This window comes from Rana temporaria, chromosome 3 (genome assembly GCF_905171775.1).
Source record: "Rana temporaria chromosome 3, aRanTem1.1, whole genome shotgun sequence".
Taxonomy (NCBI): domain Eukaryota; kingdom Metazoa; phylum Chordata; class Amphibia; order Anura; family Ranidae; genus Rana; species Rana temporaria.
The window spans coordinates 248420485-248436684 of NC_053491.1; the positions used below are offsets into that span (position 1 = coordinate 248420485).

Consider the following 16200-nt stretch of genomic DNA (forward strand, 5'->3'; position numbering starts at 1 on the left):
TCATACATACTAGGAGGAGTACAACTGGGGAAATCAATGGTGGAGAAGGATCTGGGTGTTCTAATAGATCATACGCTTAACTACTTGCCGCCTGCCAATGACATATTGACGTCTGCAAAGTGGTTGTAGAATCCTGACTGGATGTCATATGACGTCTTCAGGATTCTGAGCCGCCGCGGCGATCGTTGTTGAAGGGTGTCAGTCTGACACCCCGCAACACCGATCAAGGTAAAGAGTCTCTCACGGAGACTCTTTACCATGTGATCAGCCGTGTCCAATCACGGCTGATCACGATGTAAATCACTGATTGGCAGGCATTGTTTGGCACTGATTGGCATCCATTAGTACAACACATACAATAGTGCCCATCTATGCCAATCCGTGCCACCTATCAGTGCCCATCCATGCCGCCTATCAGTGCCCATCCATGCTGCCTATCAGTGCCCATCAATGCCGCCTATCCGTGCCTGTCCATGCCGCCTATCTGTGCCCATCCATGCCGCCTATCTGTGCCCAGCCGTGCCGCCTAGCTGTGCCCATCTGTGCCACCTATCCGTGCCCATCTGTGCCGCCTATCCAAGCCCATCCATGCCGCCTATCCGTGCCGCCTATCAGTGCCCATCCGTGCCGCCCATCAGTGCCGCATATTAGTGCCCATCAATGCCACCACATTGGTGCCACCTCATCGGTGCCCATCTGTGCCGCCTTATCAGTCAGTGCAGTACCATCAGTGCCCATCAGTGAAGGAGAAAACGTATTTATTTACAATGTTTTATAACAGAAACAAAAAAAAAATTCTAAATTTTCGGTCATTTTTTTTATTTTTTTTGCAGAAAATAAATATCCCAGAGGTGATCAAATACCACCAAAAGAAAGCTCTATTTGTGGGTACAAAATGATAACAATTTCGTTTGGGTACAGTGTAGCACGAACTCGCAATTGTCATTCAAAGTGCAACAGCACTGAAAGCTAAAAATTGGTCTGGGCGGGAAGGTGTATAAGTGCCCTGTATGGAAGTGGTTAAAGAGGAGGTCCATCTGTTCAGTCTGTAAAAAATCCTATAGCATACAGTATACAAATCCTATAGCTGGTTGGAGATATCATCTAGCACAGCAAGATTTGTTGTTGGTTGTTTTCCATTGGATTCAAAACATTTGTTTGCTTCATCCGACACAAGTTGGGACTCTATTTATCACATGGTTTGGCAGTTGGTCGCCTCACTGGACATTAATTTATTATTAATATCGATTTATTTTCACTGGATACTATTGTTATCACTAATACACAATTTTTGATATATCCAATAGCGCCCCCTACCACTCACAATTTATAAAGGGGGTAAAACCTTCCAAAGTTCACGTGATTAATCTAAATTAAAAAAAATATAGCATGATACCTCCATAGTATGATTTGGCTAAAACTTGGCTTGAATTTAACAATCTTTTACTTATGGGGTTCCTGCAACTGTAAAACTTTAGATAGCAGGGCAATATAAAACAAAGTATGAACATCAGCATGAACATTAGACTTATCCTGCAGGTAGGCTGCATCCCTTAAGTGCCACATTGATTATTATGCAGTATATTCCTTCACTATAGAAAATGACAGTTCAACAGAGAATATTCACACTGGGATAAAACCTCCTACCCCCTTCTAAATTCCAGCTTCACTATGTACCAATATAGCATTAATGTACTTATTTTGCAAAAATAAAACAGCTTTCCATTAATTCTGCACCTACTTACCTCACTCTCTTCATAGCTGTTTAACTGCTTGCCGACCAGCCACCGTTATACGGCGGCAGGTTGGCTCTGCTGGACGAGATCACGTAGCTATACGTCATCTTGCCGAGCAGCCAATAGGGGCGCGCGCACCGATGCGCGTGCCCGGCGGTCGCGATCACCACCGGGCACCCACGATCGCTCGTTACAGAGCGAGAACCGGGAGCTGTGTGTGTAAACACACAGCTCCCGGTCCTGTCAGGGGGGAAATGACCTATCGTCTGTTCATACAATGTATGAACAGCGATTTGCCATTTCCCCATGTCAGTCCACCCCCCCTTCAGTTAGAACACACCCAGGGAACATGATTAACCCCTTCCTCGCCCCCTAGTGTTAACCCCTTCACTGCCAGTGTCATTTTTATAGTAATCAATGCATTTTTATAGCACTGATTGCTATAAAAATGGCAATGGTCCCAAAAATGTGTCAAAAGTGTCCGAAGTGTCCGCCATAATGTTGCAGTACCGATAAAAATCGCTGATCACCGCCATTACTAGTAAAAAAAAAATATTAATAAAAATGCCATAAAACTATCCCCTATTTTGTAAATGCTATAAATTTTGCGCAAACTAATCAATAAATGCTTATTGCGATTTTTTTTAACGAAAAATATGTAGACGAATACGTATCGGCCTAAACTGAGGAAAAAAATGTTTTTTTTATATATTTTTGGGGGATATTTATTATAGCAAAAAGTAAAATTTTTTAATTTTTTTCAAAATTGTCGCTCTATTTTTGTTTATAGCACAAAAACTAAAAACCGCAAAGGTGATCAAATACCACCAAAAGAAAGCTCTATTTGTGGGAAAAAAAGGACGCCAATTTTGTTTGGGAGCCACGTCGCACCACCGCGCAATTGTCAGTTAAAGAGACGCAGTGCCGAATTGCAAAAAGTGGCCTGGTCTTTGACCAGCAATATGGTCCGGGGGTTAAGTGGTTAAACACATTGCTTGATTACTTCTGCCATACCTCCTGGGCTGACTTTAGGTCATGTCACAGGAAGGAGTTGACCAGCTGACCTCATTAGCACACACCCTGCATCATCTACCCTCAGCTGGTCAACTCCTTCCTGTGTCGTGTCCTAAAGTCTGACCAGAAAGTAAGGCAGAAATAATCAAGCAGTGTGTTTAAACAGCTATGAAGAGAGTTAGGTAAGTAGGTGTAGAATTAATGGAAAGCTGTTTTATTTTTGCTAAATAAGTACATTAAAGCTATATTGGTACATATAGGGAAGCTGGAGTTTAGGGGGGAATAAAGTGAAAAAAAGGTGAACTTAGCCTTTAATACGGTAATTGCAGACCCTAATACAAGGCAAACTACAATTGATAGCAGGACCTTCTTACCAGGTGTTTCCACATGGCAGTTTAAGCTAGCAAGATTTCTTTTCAATTGCCATTATTTAGCAAATAATGATTAAACAAAATATTTATAGGTAGATTCACGTAGAGTTAGGCCGGCTTATCAGTAGACAAGACGACCTAACTCAGAATCTACGCCGACCTATGTTTAAGCGTATGCTCAAACAGAGATACGCTTAAGCATATCTAAGATACGACCGCTTGCGCCGTCCTATCTTAGATTGGAATATTTTGGATGGCCGCTAGGTGGCGCTTCCATTGCGGTCGGCGTAGAATATGTAAATGAGGGGATACGCCGATTCACGAACGTACGCCAGGCCGACGCAGTACTTTTACGCCATTTACGTAAGAGATAAGCCACGTAAAGTTAGAGCTAGGCCCTAGTGGAATAGTAATGTCAAGTATGGCCGCCATTCCCGCCGCAAAATTAAAATTTTTTACATTAACAAAAAAACGTAAAAAATGTAAGGTCAAGCCTTATTAGCATTAAACACGCCCCCTTCCACACATTTGAATTAGGCGCCCATACGCCCGCCCGCTTTAGGCTACGCCGCCGTATATTAGCAGGCAAGTATATTGAGAATCATTACTAGCCTAGCTAATTCACGGCGGCGTAGCCTAAACACGCTAAGCTACGCCGCCGTAACTTTAATCCAATGTACCTGAATCTACCTATTAGACTAATTTTGCTTATTACAACCTATCATTTTTGCTCCTGTGAATATACCATTATCTATGATAGCACATTAAGTGTCACCAGGTACCCTTAAATCTGTAAAATTAATGTTTCCTTTTCTGTCTAATGCTTGTTTAATGAGTAAAATCAGTTGGATGGAAAAATATATGGACTTTTATATATGTCGTTCATTTGTATTTTTTTTTTTTTTTCAGCGAAGGTACTGTTATGTATCTAATGTAACTATACGGTTCTTTTTACCTAAGGACGCTATAATTGTATCATTGTATGTTTCATAATTTGATATTTTGTTCTGTATATTTTATTAGAACATAATGTCGCCTCCATTATCTTGACAGAAAAACGTTTTTAAATGCAAATCGCAGAGGATTTTACCATCATTAGATCACAAGCATTTGGCAGCCTAACTAGGACAAAAATTGTTTTGAGTGATAGCTTAACATTTTAATTAAAGATTTTTATCATGCAAAATATTCTAGCAATTCCTAACATAAGTGTGCAAACCTGAGTTATAGTCAAATGTATCAGAATAAAAAAAATATAGCAAATTAGAAGTGATAACAAAGACAATTTCAAGCTGCACAAAGAAAGCATTGTGTATATATACTGTATATCTCTGCATTTGTTTATAATCTCTTGTAATAGCTAGTTGTTTAACCATGAATGGCTTAGATGACTAAACCATGGCAAACCTTTACAGAATTTATTTTACTGACTGAGTGTGGCAGTGGTAAACCTAAGATCACACATACTGTACTTCACATTAGGCTTATAGTCATACAGAGTAAAATAGGCTTGCTGTTGTGGTGCTCTGGAGCTACAACGGCATCATATTTTTGACCATTGAGATGCATTACAGAAGAAGCCGCCGTACATGGCTATAGACTCATAAACACTGACAATTACGTTTAGAACTGTATGGGCATATTTTTTGAAAAAAATAAACATTTTATGCAATTCTGTACAATTTGCAATGACAAGCCCCATACACACTATCAGTTTTCCTGCAGGTTTTTCTCTTCAGGTTTACCAAAACCATGTAGTGCAAGGGCCTGCCTGATTACATTCAACTTGAAACTCTTAAGGTTTGACCTCATATTAGATGGTTTTGGTAAACCTGAAGAGAAAAACCTGCTAGAAAACTGATAGTGTGTATGGGGCTACACTTTTGACAAGTCTTTTAAAAAACCCACAATGTAAGTCTATCGTCAATCATATCATCCAGCTTTGCTCACTCACATGGATGAGATCTCCTGACACCCCCTGCTTAAAGTACCCAAAGAGGCAAAGTCGTCTTCCGGGTGAAAGCATTGACCTATTATACAGTGCCTTGAAAAAGTATTCATACCACTTGAAATTTTCCACAATTTGCCATGTTACAGCCAAAAACATAACTGTATTTTATTGGGATTTTATGTGATAGACCAACACAAAGTGGTACATAATTGTGACGTGGAAGGAAAACGATAAATGTTTTTCACAATTTGTTACAAATAAATATGTGAAAAGTGTGGCATGCATTTATACTTTGCATTACACTGATACCCCTAACTAAAATCTAGAGGAACCAATTACCTTCAGACCTCACCTAATTAGTAAATAGAGTCCACCTGTGTGTAATTTAATCTCAATATAAATACAGCTGTTCTGTGAAGCCCTTAAATGGTTTGTTAGAGAACCTTAGGCTGGTTTCACACAGGTGTTACATTTTTTAGTTCAGTTACGTTTTTTTTTTTTTTTTAAACAATCAAAAACTGATACGGATGTACATTTTTACATCTGTTTCCATGTCCGCTGACATCCGTTTTTTACAAAAAAAATAAAAATGTGACTGAACAGAACTTTAAACACTGTATATAGCTGGTTGCTAAGGAGGGGGCCGGGAAAGCCAGCTGCCACGTCCTTAACAACCAATGAGTCATCAGCTGTCAGTGGTTTTCCCTGCTGACAGCTGAATTAAAAAGAATTGCTGGCAAAAAAAAAAATTGTGAGAGAAACTGTGTGGGGTCCCCCCCCCAGGTCCATACCAGGCCCTTTAACACTAACATTTTTAAAGAAAATGGCATGGGGTCCCCCCCAAAATCCATAACAGACCCTTATCCGAGCATTCAGCCTGGCAGGTTAGGAAAGGGACAAGCGAGCGCCCCCTCCTCTTGAACCATATAAGTCTGCATGCCCTCAACATGAAGATGTGGGTGCTTTGGAGCAGGGGGGCTCTGTGCCACCCACCCCAAAGCACATTGCCCCCATGTTGATGGGGACAAGGGCCTCTTCCTACCAACCCTGGCTGGTGGTTGTTGGGGTCTGTGGGTGGGGGCTTATTGGAATCTGGAAGCCCCCTTTAACAAGGGGGGCCCCTGATTCTGCTCCCCCCATGTGAATGAGTATGGGGTACATTGTACCTCTACCTAATTTCCTGAGACCCGATTGGCTGGGAGTCTTAAGACCCGATTGGCCCCAGATCCCACCCTCCCATGTGAATGGGTATCGGGTACATCGGAAAAGCATACACACAACCGTTTTCCGCGACGATAAAAAAACTGGCGGGAAACACAATGAGAAAAAAGAAAGTTGGTTTAAATTTTTTTGCGGGCAGTTTTGTTGTCGAGAAAACTGCTAGGGAGCATACACATGACCGGTTTTCACGACCAATATAAAAAATGGCAGTTTTCTCGCCGTGAAAACCGGTCGTGTGTACAAGGCATTAGAGTCTGCAAGACTTGAGACTGGGGCAGAGGTTCACCTTCCAATGGGACAATGACCCTAAACATACAGCCAAATGGAATGGTTTAAATCAAAGAATATTCATATGTTAGAATGGCTCAGTCAAAGTCCAGACCTAATAATAATAATAATAATAATAATAATAATAATATAAATTCAATACATAATCAAATAAAATTAAACAGTTATTTTGTCACAAACAAAAAATTGCACATTATCCTATAAAGTGCATATTGGAAACTCAAAATATCAATGTGTGCCAAAGTCCGAACAACACTATTGGTTCAAGAATTAAACATCTCTCATACATTGCATATCGATGATCAAAGATTTCCTTCTTATTTGTTTCCACATGATCAAACTTGACCGGCAAATAGAGTCTCCATTTCCCAGTAGACGACAGTTGTGTGGAAACGCGTTGGATAGGAGAATACTTGAATACTTGCAACGCTATTCTATCTAGTTGGCAGACTGACAACGCCACTAGAGATATCATTCATGCTGGAATTTTTTAATCTGTATGTAAGTTCATCTATATATTTAAAACAAAATAGGCTGATTTACACTATGAGGCTTCTCCCTTTTCATATATGACCTTTGAACATATGGAGCTCATCCCTACAAGTGTATCAAGGCACACTGTTTGAAGTTTCCACACCTGTGATCATCCCGGCCTAAGCGTCCTTGATCTTTGTAATAGGGATCCATCAGATCTGCTTATCCCTGCAAGTATATCAAGACATGCTGTTTGAAGTCTCCACATCTGTGATTGTCATGGCATAAGCTTCCTTGATCTCTGTAATAGGGATTTGTCAGATCTGGTAAGGGGCCACTCGTTTTTTTTTTCTTCCGAATGGAACACTTTGCCATGGTTGCTACGAAGTTTAATACCATTTTCATTTGTCACACCCTTTATTAAATGTATGGATTTTTTATGAACTTTTGAAATTTCACTTTAATTTTGCTGGAATTTTGCTATTTTTTGCACATTGTTGTTTGCATCACTTAGTTCTATCATATTGTTCAGATACACACATGCTCTATGTTTGAACACTTAGGTAGATATTTTGTTTATTCACTTTATTTTGTTCTTTATCACATCAGTTCACTATTTAAGGGAGCAGCGCATCATTAGCCGTTTCTATTACTTTATCCCTTCCAAGATTTGAGTTGCAGCTGTTCCATACCAGACTAGCGCCGAGATATTTTTACTTATTTGGTAGAAATTTGCATTAGTATTTACATAAATAAACATATTTTTGTTAACTCTTTATTGCAAACCTGTTGAAACATTTGATAGGCTCCAGGCCCAGGTTCAATCCAGAGGTCTGAAGCCAAAGCACCATCAGTACCTATCCAAGGCCCCATGCACACGAGACGCTGCTAAACTCGAGTTCAGAGGCATTTGGGCATTTTTTTCAACTGCCCCATAACACATTTAATGTTATCCTATGTGTCCATGCACACATTCATGTTTTTTGGCATTTTAAAGCAGTTGGGTTTATGTCCGTTTTTTCAGACGTCAAATTTTGGGTTCAGAAGCGTTTTATTTTTGCGTTTTAAACTTTGGGAGGGTCTACAATGTCTTTGAGATAAGGGCTGACAGCTGCAAACGCGGTAAAACGCCACTAATCGCGGCAAAACGCTGTGCAATTCGCGGCAAAAACGAGCGTTTTAAATGCCGGTTTTTGCCTTTGAAAACGTGAGTTTAGAGGTGTTTGTAATTGCTTCTCGTGTGCATGGGGCCTTACAGACCTCAATGGTCCAAGAACAACTTATCTCAGAAGTAGCCTCCTCCCAGTCCCTCCCAAATAAAGGTAGTGTATTTTCAAGGACATTTTTTGCAATCATGTCTGCTTCCAGAAATTGTAAACGCTCTGGTATGTCTGCCTGACTGGCTAAAGTGATGCCTACTTGCCTACTATAAAGTGACTGACAGTCAATAGTTTTATAATTAAAGTTAAACTAACGTTCTACGATTTTCTTAAAGTTTAATAAGAAAAAATTACTTACCTCAGTGCTACAGTTTGAATTTAAAATGTATTTGTGTGAACTGTGAAGTTAAGTCATGGATTATGGAAACTAACTAGTGTCAGGTGATTGTATATAGTGTATACCACATTTACCACTGACTAGGGATGAGCTTCGAGTTCGAGTCGAACTCATGTTCGACTCGAACATTGCCTGTTCGGCGAACAACGAACAATTAGGGGTGTTCGCGGCAAATTCGAAAAGCCGCGGAACACCCTGTTAAAGTCTATGGGAGAAATCTAAAGTGTTAATTTTAAAGGCTAATATGCAATTTATTGTCCTAAAAAGTGTTTTGGGGACCTGGGTCCTGTCCCAGGAAACATGTATCAATGCAAAAAAAAGTTTTAAAAACGGCCATTTTTTCAGAAGCAGTGAATTTAATAATGCTAAAAGTGAAACAATAAAAGTGTAATATTACTTTAAATTTCCTACCTAGGGGGGGGTGTAAAGTCAGCATGTGAAAAAGCGCATGTTTCCCGTACATAGAACTGTCCCTGCACAAAGTGTCATTTCTGAAAGAAAAAAAGGCATTTAAAACCGGCTTTGCGGCTCTAATGAATTGTCGGCTCTGGCAATTACAGAGATGATTCATTCATAAAAAATAAAAATAAAAAAGCTGGGGGTCCCCCCAAATTCCATTAACAGGCGCTTCAGGTCTGATATGGATATTAAGGGGAACCCCGCCGCACCCTTGTACGTCACTGGGAAAGACCGTCTTTCACGAGGGTGCGTCAGAGGGGGCGGGGTCACGTGACGGGTGGCCGCTTCCCCTATATAAGAAATGTCACAGCTCCAGTGCGTCATTCTGCTGGGCTGTGTCCAGCGGAGAGAGGAGCTCCCCTGCTGCGCTCTGGACGGATGGATCTTCTCATCGCTGGATCGGGCCGCTGATCACCCGTCGCTGGAGAGATCATCCATCGCTGGATAGAAGACAACGTTGGAGCGGGGTGCCGGACTGAGAGTGGATTCACATAGCTGGATTTTTTTTTTTTATTAATAAAGGATTTTTTTCTACGGTGTCTGTGTGTTTTTTTTTAACTATTTACACTTCCTTCGTGAAATGGTAAAGGTACAGTGTACCCCATTACCAATTCACATAGGGGGGGGCCAGGATCTGGGGGTCTTCCAGATTCTGATAAGCCCCCCGCCCGCAGACCCCCACAACCACTGGGCAAGGGTTGTGGGGATGAGGCCCTTGTCCCCATCAACACGGGGACATCCTCCCCATGTTGAGGGCATGTGGCCTGGTGCGGTTCAGGAGAGGGGGGGGCGCATTCTGTCCCCCCTCTTTTCTGCGGCCGGCCAGGTTAACGTGCTTGAATCAGGGTCTGGTGTGGATTTTGGGGGGAACTCCACGCCATTTTTTTTTTATTTGGGGTGGAGTTCCCCTTAAAATCCACACCAGACCTGAAGGGTCTGGTATGGATATTTGGGGGGAACCCCACGTCATTTTTTTTTTAATTGACGGCGGGGTTCCCCTTAATATCCATATCAGACCTGAAGGGCCTGTTAATGGAATTTGGGGGGACCCCCCAGCTTTTTTTTTTTTTTTTTTTTATGAATGAATCTTCTCTGTAATTGCCAGAGCCGACAATTCATTAGAGCCGCAAAGCCGGTTTTAAATGCCTTTTTTTCTTTCAGAAATGACACTTTGTGCAGGGACAGTTCTATGTACGGGAAACATGTGCTTTTTCACATGCTGACTTTACCCCCCCCCCCCCTAGGTACGAAATTTAAAGTAATATTACACTTTTATTGTTTCACTTTTAGCATTATTAAATTCACTGCTCCTGAAAAAACGGCCGTTTTTAAAACTTTTTTTTGCATTGATACATGTTTCCTGGGACAGGACCCAGGTCCCCAAACACTTTTTAGGACAATAACTTGCATATTAGCCTTTAAAATTAACACTTTAGATTTCAAATGTTCAAGTCCCATAGACTTTAACGGGGTTCTAAAGTTCACACGAACATTTGGTGTGTTCGCAAGTTCTGATGCGAACCGAACAGGTGGGTGTTCGGCTCATCCTTAGTAGGCGATAACCATGGCTGGCCTTAACTCTCTTGAAGATAGCTTGGAAGAAAGACTAGAAAAAAGGCTTCAAGGACTCCACCACCAAAAAAAAATAAAAAGAAGCCTACAGCACCTGGTATTCCCAGGCGGTTTCCCATCCAGGTACTAACCAGGCCCGACCCTGCTTAGCCTCCGAGATCAGACGAGATCGGGCACTTTCAGGGTGATGTGGCCGTAGGCGATAACCATGGCTGGCCTTAACTCTCTTGAAGATAGCTTGGAAGAAAGACTAGAAAAAAGGCTTCAAGGACTCCACCACCAAAAAAAAAGAAGCCTACAGCACCTGGTATTCCCAGGCGGTCTCCCATCCAGGTACTAACCAGGCCCGACCCTGCTTAGCCTCCGAGATCAGACGAGATTGGGTAGGCATGTGCATTTCGTTTCGTTCCGAATCGAAATTCGGACACATTTTTCATTATTCGGACATTCGGATGCATACAAATTCCCGAATTGCAATATTAACGAATTTACCAAATCCGAACAAACGTTTTCGATTACGAATCGAAAACCCGCGGACGAAATTCGATCGGAATTCGAAAAAAAAATAATATTTGAATTAAATAAAAAAAAAAAAAAAAATATTCAAATTGAATTTGAAAAAAATTATATTGGAAAAGAGACTATTTGTTTTCTAATCCGGTCGAAATATTTTAGATTTCGAGCGGATTTTTCGAAATTCTGTCAAAAACGAACGAATTCAGAAAACGGTCGAAATATTTTAGAATTCGACCAGATTTTTCGAATTCCGAAAACGAATTCAACACATGTAACGAACCTAACTTAACGAAATTAATTAAATGACGAATTAAAACGAAACAAATTTTTCACTTTTGCACATGCCTAAGATCGGGCGCTTTCAGGGTGATGTGGCCATAGGCGATAACCATGGCTGGCCTTAACTCTCTTGAAGATAGCTTGGAAGAAAGACTAGAAAAAAGGCTTCAAGGACTCCACCACCACCACAAAAAAAAGAAGCCTACAGCACCTGGTATTCCCAGGCGGTCTCCCATCCAGGTACTAACCAGGCCCGACCTTGCGTAGCCTCCGAGATCAGACGAGATCGGGTGCTTTCAGGGTGATGTGGACGTAGGCGATAACCATGGCTGGCCTTAACTCTCTTGAAGATAGCTTGGAAGAAAGACTAGAAAAAAGACTTCAAGGACTCCACCACCAAAAAAAAAAAAAAAAAAGAAGCCTACAGCACTTGGTATTGCCAGGCGGTCTCCCATCCAGGTACTACCCAGGCCCGACCCTGCGTAGCCTCCGAGATCAGAAGAGATCGGGCACTTTCAGGGTGATGTGGCCATAGGCGATTACCATGGCTGGCCTTAACTCTCTTGAAGATAGCTTGGAAGAAAGACTAGAAAAAAAGATTCAAGGACTCCACTACAACAACCAAAAAAGCCTACAGCACCTGGTATTCCCAGGCGGTCTCCCATCCAGGTACTAACCAGGCCCGACCTTGCTTAGCCTCCAAGATCAGACGAGATCGGGCGCTTTCAGGGTGATGTGGCCGTAGGTGATAACCAAGGCTGGCCTTAACTCTCTTGAAGATAGCTTGGAAGAAAGACTAGAAAAAAAGATTCAGCCTAGGTTCACACTGCTGCGAATTCAAAATTGCGGTAAAATGCGCGATTTTACCGCGATTTCGCGGCTGCGATTTTGCGTCTGCGATTTTGCCGCGATTTTGCCGCGATTTTGCCACAGGAACTACTTTTTGAAATCGCAGTTGCGGCGTCGCACTGATTAGGACAGTGCCATTGCCGACAATTGCCGCCGATTTGAGATGCGATTTGACATGTCAAATCGCATCTCAAATCGTTCCAAATCGCACCCAGTGTGAACCAGGGCTCAAGGACTCCACCACAACAACCAATAAAGCCTACAGCACTTGGTATTCCCAGGCGGTCTCCCATCCAGGTACTAACCAGGCCCGACCCTGCTTAGCCTCCGAGATCAGACAAGATCGGGCGCTTTCAGGGTGATGTGGCCATAGGCGATAACCATGGCTGGCCTTAACTCTCTTGAAGATAGCTTGAAAGAAAGACTAGAAAATAAGATTCACCTCTTTTTTTATCCTTGGTCGCTTCCCTGCCCATATAAATTTCATCAGAAGGGAGCTCATTTGTCGGAGATATGCCGCTGGAATAGTTATCGGCAGGGTCTGAAACAAATACATAATTTTTGGCAAAATACTCATCTTAACTATGTTGTTTCGACCGAACCATATTGCCATTTCTCAAGGAGCGTTCTTACAGAGTTAAAAAGTGGGGGGAAATTTGTTTTAAAAGTTTTGTTTATATTTGCTGGAATCAAAATACCCAAGTACTTTAGCGCCTTCTTCCACTTAATCCCAAAATTTTGTTGTATGATCTTGCACTTCTGAGGTGACATTGCCACGCTCATCGCTTCAGATTTGGCCTGATTTATTTTTAGATTTGACAACTCACCGTATCTTACGATCACTTTCACAAGATTGGGAAGTGAGACGTGTGGGTTGGATATGGAGAATAACAAATCGTCCGCATAAGCTGATACTGTATGCTTTTTCTCTCCTATCTGTATTCCCTGTATGTCTGGGTTTTGACGTACTCCATTTAATAAAGGCTCCAAGGATAATGCAAATAATAAGGGTGAAAGAGGGCATTCCTGTCGTGTACCGTTTGTAATTTTGAAAGATTTTGAAAATATTCCATTAACTCTTACTGCGGCATGTGGGGCTGTATAGACGCTCCCGATCCATCTAATCATACACTCCCCCAATCCCACATGACACAGCACCGAGAATAGAAAACACCAACTTACTCTGTCGAATGCCTTCTCGGCATCGGTGTTTAGAAACACGCAAGGGATGTCTACTTCATTAGCATAATGGACCAGGTTAAGGACCTTTATTGTATTATCCCTTGCCTCCCGTGAAGGGACAAATACCACCTGGTCCATATCTACCAGCTCAGGTAGCCATAACTGAAGCCGCGTTGCCAATATTTTATTAAAAAAAAACTGGACTGGAGTTGGAAAAAAACCCGGACTGGAGTTAAAAAAAACCCGGACTGGAATTTTAAAAAACTGGACTGGAGTTGAAAAAGAAAAACCTGGACTGGATTTTTAATAAAACTGGACTGGAGTTGAAAAAGAAAAACCTGGACTGGATGTTTAATAAAACTGGACTGGAGTTGAAAAAGAAAAACCCGGACTGGATTTAAAAAAAAAAACTGGACTGGAGTTGAAAAAAAAACCCCGGACTGGAATTTAAAAAAACTGGACTGGAGTTGGAAAAAAACCCAGACTGGATTTAAAAAAAAACTGGACAGGAGTTGAAAAGTAGCACATCTTTCTCATGTTTCTTTTTCATGTTTATAACAGTGCCACAGCAAGGTTACTGCACATCATTACTGCTCACTCAGTGATTGCTAGAGGTTAAACATGAGAAAGATGTGCTACTTTTCCAGTTTTTTTTAAATCCAGTCCGGGTTTTTTTTCCAACTCCTATCCAGTTTTTTTTTTTTAAATCCAGTCAAAATCCATCATTTTCATCCTCAGTTGCATTACACACCACAATACTGCCCTGCCTCCCAGTGAGAGTGATGGGCTGTAACCTCTAGCAAACAGTAAGTCATAAGTAGTAACTATAGCAACCAATCAGTGAGCAGTAATAATGTGCAGTAACCTCTAGCAACCAATCAGTAAGTGGTAATAATCTGCAGTAACCTCTGGCAAATCACTGAGTGAGCAGTAATGATGTGCAGTAACCTCTAGCAACCAATCAATGGGCGGTAATAATGTGCAGTAACCTCTAGCAACCAATCATTGCACAGTAACCTCTAGCAACCAACCAACCAATTTGAAAAAAAAACACGGACTGTATTTAAAAAAAACTGGACTGGAGTTGGAAAAAAAACCCGGACTGGAGTTGAAAAAAAAAACCGGAGTGGAGTTTAAAAAAACTGGACTGGAGTTGGAAAAAAAAACCCAGACTGGATTAAAAAAAAACTGGACTGGAGTTGAAAAGTAGCACATCTTTCTCATGTTTCTTTCTCATGTTTATAACAGTGCCACAGCAAAATGACAATTCTAAAGGAAAAAAGATGCAGCAAATCTTCTATATGAAGCCCCATTCACGCCCAAAATGCGAAAAAAATTCAAGCAATAGAAATTAATTGTATAAATTACAGTTTTTTTTTTAGATCCAGTCCGGGTTTTTTTCAACTCCAGTCCAGTTTTTTAAAAAAATCCAGTCCAGGTTTTTCAACTCCAGTCCAGTTTTTTTTAAAAAATCCAGTCCGGGTTTTTCTTTTTCAATTCCAGTCCAGTTTTTTTTTAAAAATCCAGTCCGGGTTTTTTTTTCAATTCCAGTCCAGTTTTTTTAAAAAATCCAGTCCGGGTTTTTCTTTTTCAATTCCAGTCCAGTTTTTTTTAAAAATCCAGTCCGGGTTTTTTTTTTTCAATTCCAGTCCAGTTTTTCTTAAAAAATCCAGTCCAGGTTTTTTTTTCAACTCCAGTCCAGTTTTTTTTAAAATCCAGTCCGGGTTTTTCAACTCCAGTCCAGTTTTTTTTAAAAAATCCAGTCCGGGTTTTTCTTTTTCAATTCCAGTCCAATTTTTTTTTAAAAATCCAGTCCGGGTTTTTCTTTTTCAACTCCAGTCCAGTTTTTTTTTTAAATCCAGTCCGGGTTTTTCTTTTTCAACTTCAGTCCAGTTTTTTTAAAAAAATCCAGTCCGGGTTTTTTTTTTCAACTCCAGTCCAGTTTTTTTTTAAATCCAGTCCTGGTCTTTTTCAACTCCAGTCCAGTTTTTATAAACAATCCAGTCCAGGTTTTTCTTTTTTAATTCCAGTCCAGTTTTTTTTTTAAATCCAGTCCGGGTTTTTCTTTTTCAATTCCAGTCCATTTTTTTTTAAAAATCCAGTCCGGGTTTTTTTTTTTCAATTCCAGTCCAGTTTTTCTTAAAAAATCCAGTCCAGGTTTTTTTTTCAACTCCAGTCCAGTTTTTTTTAAAATCCAGTCCGGGTTTTTCAACTCCAGTCCAGTTTTTTTTAAAAAATCCAGTCCGGGTTTTTCTTTTTCAATTCCAGTCCAATTTTTTTTAAAAATCCAGTCCGGGTTTTTCTTTTTCAACTCCAGTCCAGTTTTTTTTTAAATCCAGTCCTGGTCTTTTTCAACTCCAGTCCAGTTTTTATAAACAATCCAGTCCAGGTTTTTCTTTTTTAATTCCAGTCCAGTTTTTTTTTTAAATCCAGTCCGGGTTTTTCTTTTTCAACTCCAGTCCAGTTTTTCTTAAAAATCCAGTCCGGGTTTTTCTTTTTCAACTCCAGTCCTGTTTTTTTTTAAAAATCCAGTCCGGGTTTTTCTTTTTAAACTCCAGTCCAGTTTTTTTTACATCCAGTCCGGGTTTTTCTTGTTCAACTTCAGTCCAGTTTTTTTTAAAAATCCAGTCCGGGTTTTTTACAACTCCAGTCCAGTTTTTTTTACATCCAGTCCGGGTTTTTCTTGTTCAACTCCAGTCCAGTTTTTTTTTTAAATCCAGTCCTGGTCTTT

At 40.7% G+C, this 16200-nt stretch overlaps 4 non-coding genes and 1 pseudogene across 4 annotated transcripts; all 5 read right to left on the reverse strand.

Annotated features, from left to right (window-relative positions):
* Positions 1-10725: 10725 nt before the first annotated feature.
* LOC120933856 lies at positions 10726-10844 on the reverse strand. Its single transcript, XR_005748135.1, has one exon. It is a non-coding gene; the product is annotated as a 5S ribosomal RNA (ribosomal RNA).
* A 793-nt stretch (positions 10845-11637) lies between these two features.
* Positions 11638-11756, reverse strand: LOC120934188. The gene has a single exon (XR_005748334.1). It is a non-coding gene; the product is annotated as a 5S ribosomal RNA (ribosomal RNA).
* Positions 11757-11856: 100 nt separating this feature from the next.
* LOC120933858 lies at positions 11857-11975 on the reverse strand (annotated as a pseudogene).
* A 91-nt stretch (positions 11976-12066) lies between these two features.
* On the reverse strand, positions 12067-12185 carry LOC120933981. Its single transcript, XR_005748166.1, has one exon. It is a non-coding gene; the product is annotated as a 5S ribosomal RNA (ribosomal RNA).
* A 358-nt stretch (positions 12186-12543) lies between these two features.
* On the reverse strand, positions 12544-12662 carry LOC120934083. The gene has a single exon (XR_005748238.1). It is a non-coding gene; the product is annotated as a 5S ribosomal RNA (ribosomal RNA).
* Between the last annotated feature and the right edge of the window lie 3538 nt (positions 12663-16200).